General features: G+C 42.2%; 1 protein-coding gene across 4 annotated transcripts in view; it reads right to left on the reverse strand.

Annotated features, from left to right (window-relative positions):
* The window catches only part of FYN (FYN proto-oncogene, Src family tyrosine kinase), a 216,225-nt gene that overhangs the window by 188,024 nt on the left and 13,197 nt on the right, over window positions 1-15,004 (reverse strand). For all 4 annotated transcript variants that reach the window (XM_077162686.1, XM_077162687.1, XM_077162688.1 and 1 more), the window contains exon 2: window positions 1,951-1,990. The gene's annotated coding sequence lies outside the window, so the exon portion shown is untranslated. The remainder of the gene's footprint in view (window positions 1-1,950; window positions 1,991-15,004) is intronic.

Genomic DNA, 15,004 nt, shown 5'->3' on the forward strand with positions numbered 1-15,004 from the left:
TCTTCTAAATGAACCAAATTGTAATCCCATTCAACGGATGAGAAAACAAGGCTCAGAGAAGAGAAATGATTTGCTAAGGTCAAACAGCAAGTTAACAGCAGAGCTGAAGCAAGAATTTAATTCATTCCACTTAGGACCCCATTTACTGAGCCCTGTCGCCTGCCTGCTTTTGGGCTGGTATTGAGACCCCAGAATGACTGACACTCATCCCTCCACCAGCTGGACCTGCCGGGTTGTGGTTGTAGGGGTCAACTCTACCTAAGTTGGACAGGGTGGGGCAAGTCGTGTGGCCTGAAGCAATGACAGATGTTTCCAGGACCGCCACATCCAGGAGCCCTGTCTCTTCCATGCTAGGAGCTCTGAGATGGTTCTGAGCACCCGAGGCTCCAGCCTGCTGTGGCTTCCCACTAGCATGAGAGAGCCTGTGCCAAGCCCTGGCTTCCACAGTACCAAACCTAAGCATACAGAGATCCTAAAGAGGCTCCCTTCTGCCTTACCCTTGACTAGTCTTTTTATTTCCCATAATCCCTCTGGTTTATATGAGCTGAAAAGGCCACAACTGAAAGCAGATCACAGGCCATTCTGTAGAAAAAAGGCGGTTGCATGGGGTCAGAGGTCAAAGGTTGCTCATAACTATTCTAGAACAATCAGATAGTAAACTTCCTCAACATAAAACAAAGACACATTGGCTGCATACAGAACAGCTTTAGTCCAGAGAGAACCTCTTTTTCCTCAAATTCAAAATGAGAAATAACCCCAAGTCCTTCTCCAAGGATGAAGTGGCAGCCCCTGATTGACTAGGGGTCCTCTAAACATAACTCACAACAGCTGAAAAATCACAGCCAAGGCAATGTTCCTGGGCAGAGCAGCTTGAGGTAGGAAGCATTCCATGACTGGCAAGAAAGACCTGTGTGAAGCCAGCCTTTCGTGAGGAACGAGAGGTGCCTGAGAGATAAGAGAGAAGTACAGGCAGAGAAGACTTGGGAAATGTTTGCAGAATGAATACTTGGCTCCTTTGCACAGTGCTCCATCAAGCGCTCTTTCAGCTAGCCCAGCCCTCAGAGTCTTGAGTTTCTGGGGCGCCTTCTGCAGAGCTCTATCACACTGCATCATAATTATATCTGCACTCAACTGTCACATTCACTTTTGTCTCAACAGAGCCCAGCATGGTATCTAACATCCGGGGGGCATGAAAAGAAATGTTAAGTGAATGAAAGAGTGTCCTGTTAGCAGGATGACTGCAATTCAAAGGTACAACTAGGGCAGTGGTAAGCAGGAGCCCAACTGAGAGTAGAGGGGAAAACAACAGTAGATCCCCCATAGCCAGCCCCCAAAGGCACATCAGCCACATGGCAGCTGTTCAATTCTATTTCTGGAAAACTGCAAGATCAAATCTACTCCAGAAAGCAAGTTTGTATCCAATCTTTACTGCCTTTCTTCTCCCAAAGTTAATTCACAGATTCAACCCAGGGTTACAACAGGGGTGACCCAGTGATACCTATTCTTGAAATAAAGAGGAGGCACCATTCAAAATCCTCATTTAAACATTTGAAATGTAATTATTTGTTTATAATTTGTACCCTACTCACTTCCAAAAACTACTTGGCATAGCTTACAACAAGTTTTCATGTGTCTTTCATTACCATGTTTTTCTTCCATCAAATCAAAGGGGGTGGGGGGATATAATCACAACTAAAACATATGTTCCCATAATTATCAAAATTGAATGTTACAACCAAGGGAAAGGGGAAAATAACAGATTTGCTTAAGTCAGCTATGATTTTCTTTCTATTTCATATGCCAGGTCCGTCTCCAACTCGATCTCTCCTTTAGACACTTTTGGACTCAGCATCACAAGGCAGAAGTTGGAAGTTCACCTCATGGGACCCAAGGAGAAACCTTCTTTCATTTACAAGTCACATGCTCGCCGTGTGAAAGTCTTCAACTTACTTTTTCCACATCTAGATCAGCATCATGCTTCTTCAAAGAACTGCAGAAGAAGGAAAAAAAAAAAAAAAAGCAGTGAGAACTCAAAAGAGAACTAAGCTTGTAAACCACCCACAAAGCACTGCCATGGAATTTCCATTTGCTACAGACAATCAATTTGCCCACAATTTTTTTCTCATTCACACAATTGTCGCTAAGTCACAGTTGCCGCAAACACCTGCCTGAAACTGCAAAGCCCTGGCCCTGCACCCCCAGAGGAAGCCAGCATGAGATGTTAGCTTTCCGGAGCCAGGGAAGATAAGGATGGAGGTCTTGAATGTGCACACACAGGCATATACACACAGTTGCTTTCTTCAGAGTGTCTACAGTTATTCATGGCTGGGACATTAAAAACTAAGACTTCCAAGATCTCTCCACGTGCCCACCCTATATCAACCCCACTTCCTGTCTGACTGCGATGGGCCTCACTGTCAAACAAACTTCTTGGGGTGGCCCTGCTTTTCCATAACCTGGGGTATCTCTGCCTGGGAGGTCTGCCAACCTACCTGTACCACCCTGTCCACAGAACTCCAGCTCCAGGATCATGTCAGACCCTTGGGCCAAGCCCCCAGCAAGGCTGAGGGCCAGTTCTGAGGGAGCCATGGCCACTTTCATCTTTGCAGCACCAGGAGCAGGATGGCAGCTTTCCAGCCTGCTTCTGCACGCTGCCTACAACCTGCCAGTATCATGGTACCTCGTTAATTATTTGCATGTTTAGCTGTCTGAACAAAGCTTCAGTTTTCATAAGGCATTTGAAGATAACAATAAAAATGGTTGAATGGAATTAGTAGAAAACAATATGATAGGGCAGAAAGTGAAAGGTTTAAGCTGGAACCTAGAGGAAAAAAAGGAGAAACACTTTTTCTTATCTTCGTAGAAACTCTCTCAACTTTTTCAAGGTGATTCTTAACATCTTTCTCTTGATCCATGGTGCAAAAGTACACCATCATAAATTACTATCCTCATCAAAACCCTTTCCCCCCATACACAAACACAAGAGATTTTTTGTACTGTTTGAAAAGATGAGTAATTAACAGTAACATCTTTGTTTTGTTTAATCAAAGATGACTCAGCATGAGGGAGACAAAAAAAATGGCCACATGGAAGAGAATTAGAAACTCATATATTGTTCTATGCAGATGGACACTCAAATCATGAACTCACTGCAGACAAGCAAAGGAAGCACTGCGCGGGGTCAGAGGTTGAGAATGTGCCAATAAGAATGCACTGCAGCTCGTAACCTAGCAAGCCACATCACACCACCTCTTCCTTCCTTCTGTGACACGCCGTCCTGTCGTAACCAAGAAGACACCACAGGGTGATAAATGCCTTTTCTCCTAGCCAACCCACTGGGGATCCAGACACTGTAGAGCTGTACAAAATGGGAATTCCCTTTGTCCAGAACTTTTAACTTGCCTCCTTATAACCAGAAAAGGGAAACTGAGTACTGTGAGAAGTTTTCACCAAAGGGAACATATACACTGTGGAAGGGTGACTTCCACCCTTGAACCCTTCCCTAGAGATTTAGGAACGTTGTCATTCTATTTACAGGTCACAACAAGGAATCTTCCTTTTGCAAAGTGAAAGATTTCATCATCTGCCACATAGAGGGCAACTGGAGAATCATTACCCCTTACCAAAGTTGTGATGGAATTTAATAATATCCTTCCCTCAAAAGGAAGTGGGCGTCCATGCACACAGCACAACTGCAACAACACAGACTGCCCGTTTCACGACAGGCTCTGAAAAAATAAACCTCCATTCCAGGCACTTGAGCAACTGGTACCAACAGGAAAACTGAAAACCCGTTTGGAGCTACTGGCTCACTGTTCCACAAGGAATCTTTTCCATATATACATACAGATGGCATCATCTGATTTCTTTTTCAGTCTTACTAAACAGATGGAGTTAATTAACAAAGACAATACATATATGCATCAGCCTGTAGCCAAAAACCAAAAGAGGGATGCCACAGCTTTAACTTCAAAGACTCTCAGCAAACACAAATGACTCCAGATATTTTTAGGTACCAGCTCCTTTGTTTCAAGGAGGATAAGGATGGATGAAATAGAATTGTCTAAAAGTAAAATTTATATGGTAACAGCTCTAGATTGAAGAGTGGCATTTGTTTTTAAAACCAGGTATATTTTTCTTAAATAAAGGCTGTGTTTCTGAAAAGTCAAGAATAAATAAGTTTTGGACAGCCAATGTGTGAAACAGAGGATACTTTTAATTTAAATAACTCCTACCTTTAAAAAAATCCTTTAAAAATTGAATTCATTGTGGGCATTATGGCATTTTCCATGCTTTGTTCTTCCTGCTGAAGAGATGCTGATGTTTAGTTTGAGACATTCGACTGCAGGGACCCAGATAATCCCGTGGAAAAGGCTGATCCATAAATGCTGCAGAGTGTGATTAACGAGAAGAATGAAGCCAAAGGACAATAACTAAGACCAAACTACTCTGTCGTGCTCCCAACCATTTAGATTAGACCAAACCTTCCACCTTAAAATACAACTTAAAGTACTCTAAAAACAAAACCAAGGGGCGGGCAACAGTGGCTCAGTGGCAGAATACTTGCCTGCTGTGCTGGAGACCCAGGTTCGATTCCCAGTGTCTGACCACCCAAAAAAACAAAAACCAAGAAGCCCTCAAAATTGACTCACTCTGGATCCACCTATCTCTCTAGCCCCCACTGTTCACATATTTCCAAGTACCTGCAGAACATCTCTCCCTGAACGTATTGCGGGCACCTTGGGAAAGGGCAGGACTGGCAAAGGGAACAACCCATTCACAGTCGAGGGGGCACTGGTCTCAGGTCCAGAGAAAGACAATGGGCTTGACAGTGCTGCAGGGCAGAGAGGTGGGTGGGGAAGGGTGGGAAACTAAGGCAGAGGCCAGATCACGAGGACAGTGTATGCCAGCCTAGGAGTCAGCCAAAGTTAGGGGCATGCTTCCACACGGTGCATTCATTATGTTTTCAACCTGCCTCTATCCCAGGAAGGGGTGGAAACGTAGAGCCCCAGGCGTAATGTAATTCCTGGCACTGGGCTAAGCATCATTAGTCCAACCTTACCAACACGACTGAATAAGTATAATTTTCTCATCAGTCTTCAGGGTCCAGCTCAAAAATCACTCTTTCACTCTTTTGTCTCCACTTCTATGCAGAACTAGATTTCCTCTCCTCTGTGCTTCTGCAATGCTTTATGCAGAACCTGTTTCACCATCCCTCCTGCCAGACAGTCAGCTCGCTGGTGGCCAGGACAGTTCTTTGAGCAGCAGCCCCCATATGGAGCACAGTGCCTGCAATACTCCAGGGGCTTGAGCCATCTTTGCTGGTGAGGGAGTGAAGGGGTTAAGAGGGGCAGTGGTGGAGTAACGAATGAAGAACTAGCAGACAGAGTGAAGGGAATGAAACTGCACAAATCAGAACCACCCTGCTCTCCCTGCATGTACGGGGAGGGAGGTGGGTGTGGAGGGTGTGGGGTGTTTGCATCCACGCACCATGCACAACATACACGTAACCGATGATGAGCTTTGTCATCAGACTGGCTCTTGTGTTTTTAGCTGTAGATACAATGACAAAGATCTGATCTGGAGAGAGTCTGCTGTTATTTTTAATATAATCCAGTGTTTCCTTTTTATTAAAAAAAAAAAAAAGGTGGCTGAAACAAAGGTTGTGCTGCTTCAAAAAGGAACAAAGTTATGAGGCATGCAACGATGTGAATGAACATGTGGGACATTTGGTGAAACAAAATAAGCCAGAAACAAAAGAACAAGGGTATGGTCAACTTTAGAAAATGCTTATAAGAAAACAGGGGCCTAGATCGTAAGCTTTTAGAGCAGAAACATTAAGTCTGGAGTGGTGATTATTATTTCTGGGTTCTGAGAGGCTGTTTTATATACATAACCTGATATTTAGAGATAAGAACAAAGCAGAACAAGTTGGGGTTAAAGTAATTCAGAATACAGGGGTAAGGAAGACAGTGTCTATATTTTAAAACCACACATACTCTTTGAGACCAATGGAAGAAAGGTTTATTTGGCCTGGAACTGAACATTTCTGTAGTGCATAATCTAATTCAACCTATCTGTATAGCTCATTTGAACAACTGAAACACAGAAAGGACAGAATAAGAAAGAGGTCCTTTATTCCTGTACAGATTATTGTAATGCCTGGATATATCCTAGAGTATACAAAGCAGATCATCAAAAAGTATTAGCAAAGTCCCCTGAGGGAGGGGAGAAAGAATATGGAACTATTAAACCTTACCATCAGGGACATCCAAATCAATAGGCCATGCCCTTGATCATGAGGCTTACTCTTATGAAGCTGATGTAGGTAGCATAGAAGCTTAGACTACCTATAGACATGCCTAAGAGTTACTTCTGGAGGACCTCTGTTGTTGCTCAGATGTGGCCTCAGTCTCTCTAAGCCCAACTCTGCAAGTGAAATCATTGCCCTCCCCCCTACGTGGGACATGACATCCAGGCGTGAAAGTCTCCCTGGTGACGTGGGAGATGACTCCCAGGGATGAATCCAGACCTGGCACCATCGGTCAACAGTTCCATCCTGACCAAAAGGGGGGGAAAGAAGTGTAATTAATAAAATATGCGTAGCAGAGAGAGTTCAGACAGAGTCAAGAGGCTACTCTGGATGTTGCTCTTATACAAGCTTCAGGTGGACCTTGCAACTTATTATAACGTGCCAACCCCCAACCAGGACCATTCCAGCCAATCCCAAAGAACACCTAGGACAATATATAAGGTTCCACAAGGGCTCCAGGCACTAGAGTAACTTTCAGATGCTGACAATCTACTTAGCCCCGCCTCTCCAGAACATCAGATGGTTCCATTTTCCTACCCCATATTAGTGACAGACCCTTCCAGTATCAAAAATTTAGAATTGCCATAGCTGAAACAACCCCAAAGAGAGGTATGGAAAGATCAGAGGTAATGGAAGAATTATACATCGAATATAGGACTTAACAAATGAATATGAATGCTGAATCACTAAATTGATATCTCTTTTAGTCCCCAGTATTTGAGAGCAGCTAAAAGTAAAAACCTAAAATTGTGAAATTGTGACCCATGTCAAAGTCTGAAATATGTTCTACAACTGATTGTGGTGCTGTTCTTTGAAACTTATAGCTTTTTTGTATATATGTATATACATATACATACACATTGTTCATGAAAAAAATGGGGGGGATATTCATTTGTGATGATAGAAGGGTATTTGGGCCCTCTAGCCTCCTGTATTCTGGAGCAGCTAGAAGGAAAATCTGAGAGGATCGTACGGTAGCCCATGACAAACTCTGGGATCTGTCCTGTGACCACTCATTGAAGAGTGCTTTGAAAACTATTGCTTTTTTTATTTCTTTGCTTTGTATATTTGTTGTACTATACAATAAAAAAAGTTAAAATAAATAAATAAAAGTGTGGCTGAGAAACAGACCCAAAACACTGGAATCATAATGATTTAAAGGCCATGGTGAATCTAAGACTTAAATCATGAACTAGTTTTTTTTGATTGTTGGAAGAAATGGGAGATTGAGAAAGAAATGAGGTACATTTTCCCCTCACCACAGTATCTTCTCTATTCCCAATCAATCCTTTCCACTACTTTCAAAAGATTTAAAATATTCATTGACCTGCCAGAAAACATCTGCCCATTACTGGCCACATCTCCACATATTCACAGCTGAATGGCTCCTTTCTGCTCCACTGATCATAGCTCTTTTCACTTGCAACTGATGTGAGAACCTCTGAACTGTGCGTGGTGTGATATCAGTGATGGCTGAGAATAAAACACCCTTCCGATAGCGACGTCCATGTCAACTGTGTCAACGGGGTTATTCTTAACTTAGGATCCAGGGCACCAAAAAAAAACACCTGCCAGGCAGGGCCAGATTCTGCTGTAATTCCCAAGAAAGCAGAGACGCTTACTGAGCAGGCCCAGAAGCTCCTCAATGCTCTCTGGAAATGGGGCAGCCCCTGGCTCCCTGCCTGAAGCCTGGGAACAGGTTCCCCCTCACGGTGGCCCCCCGAGGCCCATGCAGCTGCACGGACACCTACAGTAGGAGGGTGGGGGGCGTGCATGCTCAGGGTGGCCACAATCTCCCGTGTGCCGAACGGCAGAGGCAGGCCCCAGAGAGAGGCCCCAGCTCCGGCAGGCCCTTTCTTAGGGAATTTCTCATTGCTCTGTTTCCCCAGGAAAAACTGTTCGCCTCTGGCCGTTCCCACACTCGATCATCCCCCCCCCCACTTCCTGCACGCACAGACCTTCAAACGAGGTTCAAGATGGCAGCAACTACAGCCTCTTCTCTCTCTTATCCCACCCCCGGAGAAGACTGAGTGAGCAGCAGGCATTCAAAAGGGCAGAGACACGTGGTTGCCACTGGGGGGGGGGGGGGCTCTTCAGCACGCGGCTCCGAGGAGACCCCTGAAGGAATTAGAAGGCAGGGTATCTAGCCTGGTGAAGGCAGCAGAGGTGGAGAGGAGCACCGCGTATTTCCCACACAGGGAGTATTTCGTGGGAGGATGTCTCTGCTCAAATACACAGAGCAGGGTATCATGTTGCTTTATTTTTTTTAAATCTGGGTCCATATAAACTCTCATCAGTGAGGCCTGGTGCTCTGTAGTTATTTGAAATGTACCTTTAGGCGCATTAGCTTGTAAATAAAACAGGTAAATCATAGTGGATATAAAGGATGGGGGCGTGGCCAGCTGGATCAAGTGCAGCTGATGGGTATGGAAGGAGGGCTGAGGCACAGGTTTCACAAAGAAGAGGCCGCTGGTGACCTTGATTAGAGAAGTTTCAGAGGAAGGGTGGGGTGGAAGCCTGGCTGCAAAGGCTCTGAGCTTTTAACAAACTCTGTGTGAAGACAGAGACAGCCTTCTCAAAAAGTGCTACAATAAAGGGTAGCAGACAAAAAGGGTGGTATCCCGGGAGAATGTGGGGTGAAGAGAACGTAATTTTAAGAAGGATGAAGTTACAAATGTTTATTTGTTGATGGGAATGATCATCATGTTAAAGCAAGCAAGCAAACAAACAAACAAAAAAACACCCCACATCCCAACTAAAGGAACTGTGTCAGCAAAATATGAAGACAGTGTTGGGTGCAGTAAAAATTTTATTAGTAAAAATTCAGAGGCCAAGATCAAGTTATACAGGTTTTCCTAAACAAGAAGTCATGGAGAAAAAAAAAAGCTTTACTACAACACACACTGTCCCACATTTTACACTGTGCCATTTCTGTTTTGTCCTTTTTAGCCTACTTTTATCACAGCCTCTCTTTGCTCAAATATACTAGTTGCCATGGAAACGATGTCATTGCATGTAAAACCATTTACTGTCCTTGGAAAGGTATTCATGATAAAATTGAATGCTACCATGTTGAGAAAAGAGAAGCTACAGAAGGCAGTTGTGTAAGAATACAACAAGGTTTCAAAATCGTGACTTCAAAGTATTCTGCTACCAACATCACATGTCCTTGACATAGCTATACCAGCTTTTATATTTTAGTTTCCCCCAATCAACCAGAGGAGCCTCTTTCTTCCTCATATGGGCCAAATACATTTAAAACAAAATATATGATGTGATGTTGGTTAAAGCAGTAGTATTATAAGTAAGTTCCTATAACTCACACTTACCTCCTCAGTCTGCTCTGGACTGAGAGACTGAAAGCTGAATGGTTTGTAGGTATCATAACACCTCTGCTAACAGAGAGGATTTAGTTCCATGATACATTCAACTCTGGTATGAGAGATCAAAATAATATTTGGGATATAGGGATTTAAACTTGAATTTCATTATTGCCAATGATTAGCAAGACACTCTTTCTCCCTTTCATCAACTCACAGTAGACCACATTCACTCCTTTAAGAAATATATATTGAGTAGCTCTCAAGTGCCATACTGGCAAATAAAACAGATAGGCCAAGAGTGTGTTGCCTGGAAGCCTAAAATCTAGTGGGGAAGAGTGAAGCATGGACAAGAGTTGAAAAGGCCTCATAGTGAAGAACTGGAATTTATTTCAACTGCAGTAGGAAGACAGTGGTGGGCTTACCACAGGAGCTGTGTGACCTCATGCAGATTTTTAAAAGCTCACTCAGCTATTGCAGGAAGTAGGATTAGAAAAGCCAAGAGCAGAGGAGAGCAGAAGAGGGCACAGCAGTAAGGAGGATGATGAAATAGTCTAGACAATGGATGATGGTACAGTGCAAATGGTGAAACGAGATTTCTAACTAGGAGGCTGTATGCTTTGGCTTGTCTGTGAAAGGGCTGGTGTATGCCCTGCTGTCCTCTTGTCCCAGTAGCCTACTAATTGCATTTGTCCAAGATGTTTCACATTTTAGACAAAGTATTATTACTAATAGTAGCATTAAAATATGCCAGGATTGGGCCTGGGAACATCCCACTTCTGCCATGGTCCTGCCTACCCGTGTGTATACTGCCTGTGCAGTGAAAAAAGTTTTCACTTCAGTACATGATTAAATCTGAAATAGAATCAACAGTAATCCATCTCTTTTCCAATCTTAGCACACATAACATCGCCCTTTCAAGAACAAGAAGGAAGATTCTCAGCAATAAAATAAAGGGCCCTTCGACACGAGTGGCTAAGAGCAGCTCACCCCTTCCAGTTTCAACTGGTGGTGGGAGAGGCCCCAGGCAGACACTGAGTGCACCAACCAGTTGTGTTGCAAGCCATGCTGTGGCCTGTGAGATGGGCAAAGCACTGGGCAGCAGAGGCAATGGGAAACAGAGAAAGTGACAGGATAGGTATGCAGGACAGAGATCTACTATAGACTTCCTGAAGAAAAACAGTGTTTTTGTCATTTACTGAATGGTTGTGCAATTTTATTTTGTGATACCCCTTTCGGCAACAATGAGCTAAGAAATAAAAAAAGGAAGTGCAAGTTTCATGAAAAAGTAAGCACTGAATTCCTGTTTTTCAAGGAAGCTGCCGATGAACGTATAACTTGGCACAAGATGTTTGCTAATATTTACTATCCACCTCGGGCACTATAATGATATCACTGACCACACAAACCACAAGTCACAAGTCTGCTAAAGAAGCACCAGCAACTACTTGACATGCCTGTCATTATTACAAGAAGAACTGCGCCTTGAGATGGCTTAACACATGTGCAGTACAGAAGACTCAACGACAGCATTCGAGGAACTACGACTTTTTTCTTTAGATCAAATGACCACTCCAAATTAATTTTGCTTATTCTTGATTCCAGGTTTTTTTGTGCATATATGAAAAATGAAATGATAGCTTTAATGAGATGGCTTCACTAGCATAAGAAAAAAAACTTCACAGTTAAATGATTCCAGTTTTATATTAATTATTACCAGATATTTTAAACAGGAAATAAATTAATTCAAATAATGGTTTAAGAGTTTGCTTTTGCTTTTGTTTTTGTCTATTTCATGGGATCAAAATAAAGCTTATGGAAATTCATTCTGCCACAGTTGAAATATCTCACATTATTGTGAATGCTACTGTAAATTTTTTTAAAGTTCACCACTGGAGATGAAAGCATTTGCTTCTGCGGTGATGATAAAAATATAAATTTTGTGATGGTAAAAACAACGCTCTTACTAAATCAAGAAACCTAGGGAATAGAAAGTTACTTGGATTGGGTATGGCACATGTAAATTCATAATGGCATTCAAAGAAGTGGCTTATCCTATCAACTGTAAAAGAAACGTTAGATATAGAAATTGACAATAGCTTTGTATATGCCCAGTTATGAGAACTAAACTACTGGATTTTTGTGCTAAAGCCAATGCTGAATACAAAAACCACTTCAGCATGGCAGCACACACCTTCCCTTTTGCCACCTGTCATCATCGACAGGTTTTAGAAATGTCTGAAAAGTGACTGTGTAAATAAACCTCAGTGTGCTCAGGATAGGTGAGTCCTCTAAAGTTTGGATGCATTTCATACCTAAAACAGTTGGAAGCATCTGATCAAGACATTCCCTGAATAAAGTGCCAAAACACCTCAGCTTCTGAAGCTTTTCGCTTATTGCAGTTATCGAAAACAAAGCTCGCAAACAGGAAGAAGTTGAAATTTATCCCAACAAAATCAAAGGAGGAAATTAAATAATGAAAAACTCCGAGTGGCCAATATTTAATTCTGAAATTATATTATGATGTTGTAAAATGTCTTGACATGACAATCTTTTCATACAGTTCCCATCTGATACATTTATATTGTGTTGAAATGGAGTAAAATTGGGAAGGCCTATGTGCTGGTTTGAAAGGAAGTATGCCCCCTAAGAAAAGTCATGTTTTAATATAAATCCCATTTCTTAAAGGTAGAATAGTCTCTATTCAATGCTGTGTATTTGGGACTGTGATGGGATCATCTCCCTGGTTGATGAGATTTAGTTAAGAACGGTTGTTAAACTGGATTAGGGGATGATATGTCTCTACCCATCTGAGTGGGTCTTGATTAGTTTCTGAAGTCCTATAAAAGAGGAAACATTTTGGAGAATGAGAGATTCAGAGAGAGCAGAGAATGCTGCAGCACCACGAAGCAAAGAGTCCACCAGCCAGCGACCTTTGGAGATGAAGAAGGAAAACGCCTCCCGGGGAGCTTCATGAAACAGGAAGCCAGGAGAGAAAGCTAGCAGATGATGCTGTATTTGCCATGTGCCCTTCCAGCTGAGAGAGGAGGCCTGACCGTGTTCACCATGTGCCTTTCCAGATGAGAGAGAAACCCTGAACTTCATCGGCCTTCTTGAACCAAGGTATCTTTCCCTGGATGCCTTTGATTGGACATTACTATGGACTTGTTGTAATGGGGACATTTTCTCGGCCTTAGAACTGTAAACTAGCAACTCATTAAATCACCCCTTTTAAAAGCCATTCCGTTTCTGGTATATTGCATTCTGGCAGCTAGCAAACTAGAACAGCCTATGTTTTGTTGCACCTAAATTTGACAAAACATTCAAAAGAGCCATGGAACAACTTATTTTCATGAGTTTTGTCTCATAAAAATATTTGTTGAAGATAAGTATTCTGGATGATGGCAAAAGAGTGGAGAAGATGAAGATATTTAGGCTAAAATATTTGTATATTTCAATATAAAGTCTGAGATGAACCTCCACGCAGCAGAATTTGCTGTGAGTTTACTAGGGACTCTGTACCATAAAAAGAACCATTTTTTCAACTAAAAAAGTCAACTGAAGATATTAACAACTTCAAACATGAAGTATAAAATGAAACTTTGATGAGGACTTCAGGTAACTTTATGAGAAACTTAAAAACAATATATTATTCAGAAAAAAAATCAGCGGCATGGGTATTAGAGATGAATATAGCTAAAAAACTGTTTAAACTGAGTAAATATGTACCAAGAATAATGACTATTTTATGTTCTTTTTAATGTTCAGATAATCTGAATATAAAAAGGTGGGTTTTTCGCTCTAATGTACATGGACATGTTTTTAGTTTTTAGAGATTTTACTTCTGAAAAGACCTTAGAACTATTTCATAGTTTCAAAATATCATAAAAACGATCTGCCAGTTAATAAACAATACATTTTTTAGTTCTATCATTTTAATTATTTTAGTGACTTCTTTAAATAAATTATATGGTCCCCCCTTCTCTTAACTCTCCTGGATCCCACTGACAGACAAGGAAAATTACGAGATGTATTCATGTTTTGAGAAGATTTGCTGAAAATGTCATAGTGATTGTCTGGTAGGGAAATACATAAGCAGGATAGTGTTTCAATAGGCAACTTGCCCCAAAGGCATATTTTTTGAAACCAAGACTAAAAGTCTTCCCTTTCAAAACTACTAGGTGTTTCAAGAAGCAGCAGGTTCTGAAACACATCTTAAATGCAACATCAGCCTCTTACGAATGTCAACGAGAGATGAAATGTAATTAAAAATGAATCAACTGGTTCTCCCCCTCCCTCGCTGGAGTGTTCTGGTAACTACTTATGAATTATACATGGAAATGAATCCCTTCCTAAACCGATGCTTTATTTAGTACATGAGGACTGAATAAAGATGAAGAGTTTTCAGAGACTGTAATTTCTAGTATTTACCCTGTTACCTTGAAAATACAGAATGAAGGTGCCTGCACAGTAAAAATCCTCCTGTAATATTCAGCATCCCAGTTAAGTCCCTTAGAGAAAGTCTTGACTTTCTTATGATCTCCACTGACCGGAGGACCCCCAGCAACATAGTTCTTCCTTCCAGGGCACTCAGATGAACTGTGACTGCCAAACAAAGTGAAGCCAAAAACCTAACTATACTTTGGAAGAGTGAGTAGACAATTTGGTCTTAAGCTCCTCTGAGAGGACCAGATCTTCCCACTTCTGGTCCAGAATGGCCCTGGCACCAGTCCACCAGGCCATGATTTACTCAAAGGAAAAACAGCATACTATTCTAGTACAAATAAGCAAATCTGCCCCCGCCCCTGCCCCCAAGGAGTTAAATACAGTTCAAATGCCATGAAATTTATTATTATTATTATTATTCAGTTGTATACAAAAGATATTACTTTATTTCTCTCTAATTGAATTTAATTTGATCAGGATCATCGCATTTCTGTATATGTTAGAAAAAACAATCTTCACATTTCAGGATACTCAGTTTCTTTGGATTTAAAACTTTAGTTACTTTGGGATAATTAGTCAAATTAACTCATTTCAAACTGCCTCTCCAGGTTGCTCCTTTCGCTTCCCCTCCTCCTCCCAGGAGGAAGAGTGCACAGCCCATCCCAGTGAAAGGGAGGGAAGTCCAGTCCGGGCACTGTCCTTCAAGCCCTCCAGGGGATGTCTCCTGCCCTCATTTGGGGTGCTGGCCTGTTCTGTGGCCAAAACTGGTTGATGTCTCACGGGTGTGTGGCAGTACCTGCAGCTGTTGCCATGGTCCTGGCTAGTTTCCAGTGGCGAGACAGGCATGCTGGTGGCCTCTTCATTCTGAGCCCAGGCCTCTCACACTCCCAGCTCACTCAGCACCTCCACCTGTGCCCAATGGGGC

Source organism: Tamandua tetradactyla, chromosome 5 (assembly GCF_023851605.1).
Source record: "Tamandua tetradactyla isolate mTamTet1 chromosome 5, mTamTet1.pri, whole genome shotgun sequence".
Classification (NCBI taxonomy): domain Eukaryota; kingdom Metazoa; phylum Chordata; class Mammalia; order Pilosa; family Myrmecophagidae; genus Tamandua; species Tamandua tetradactyla.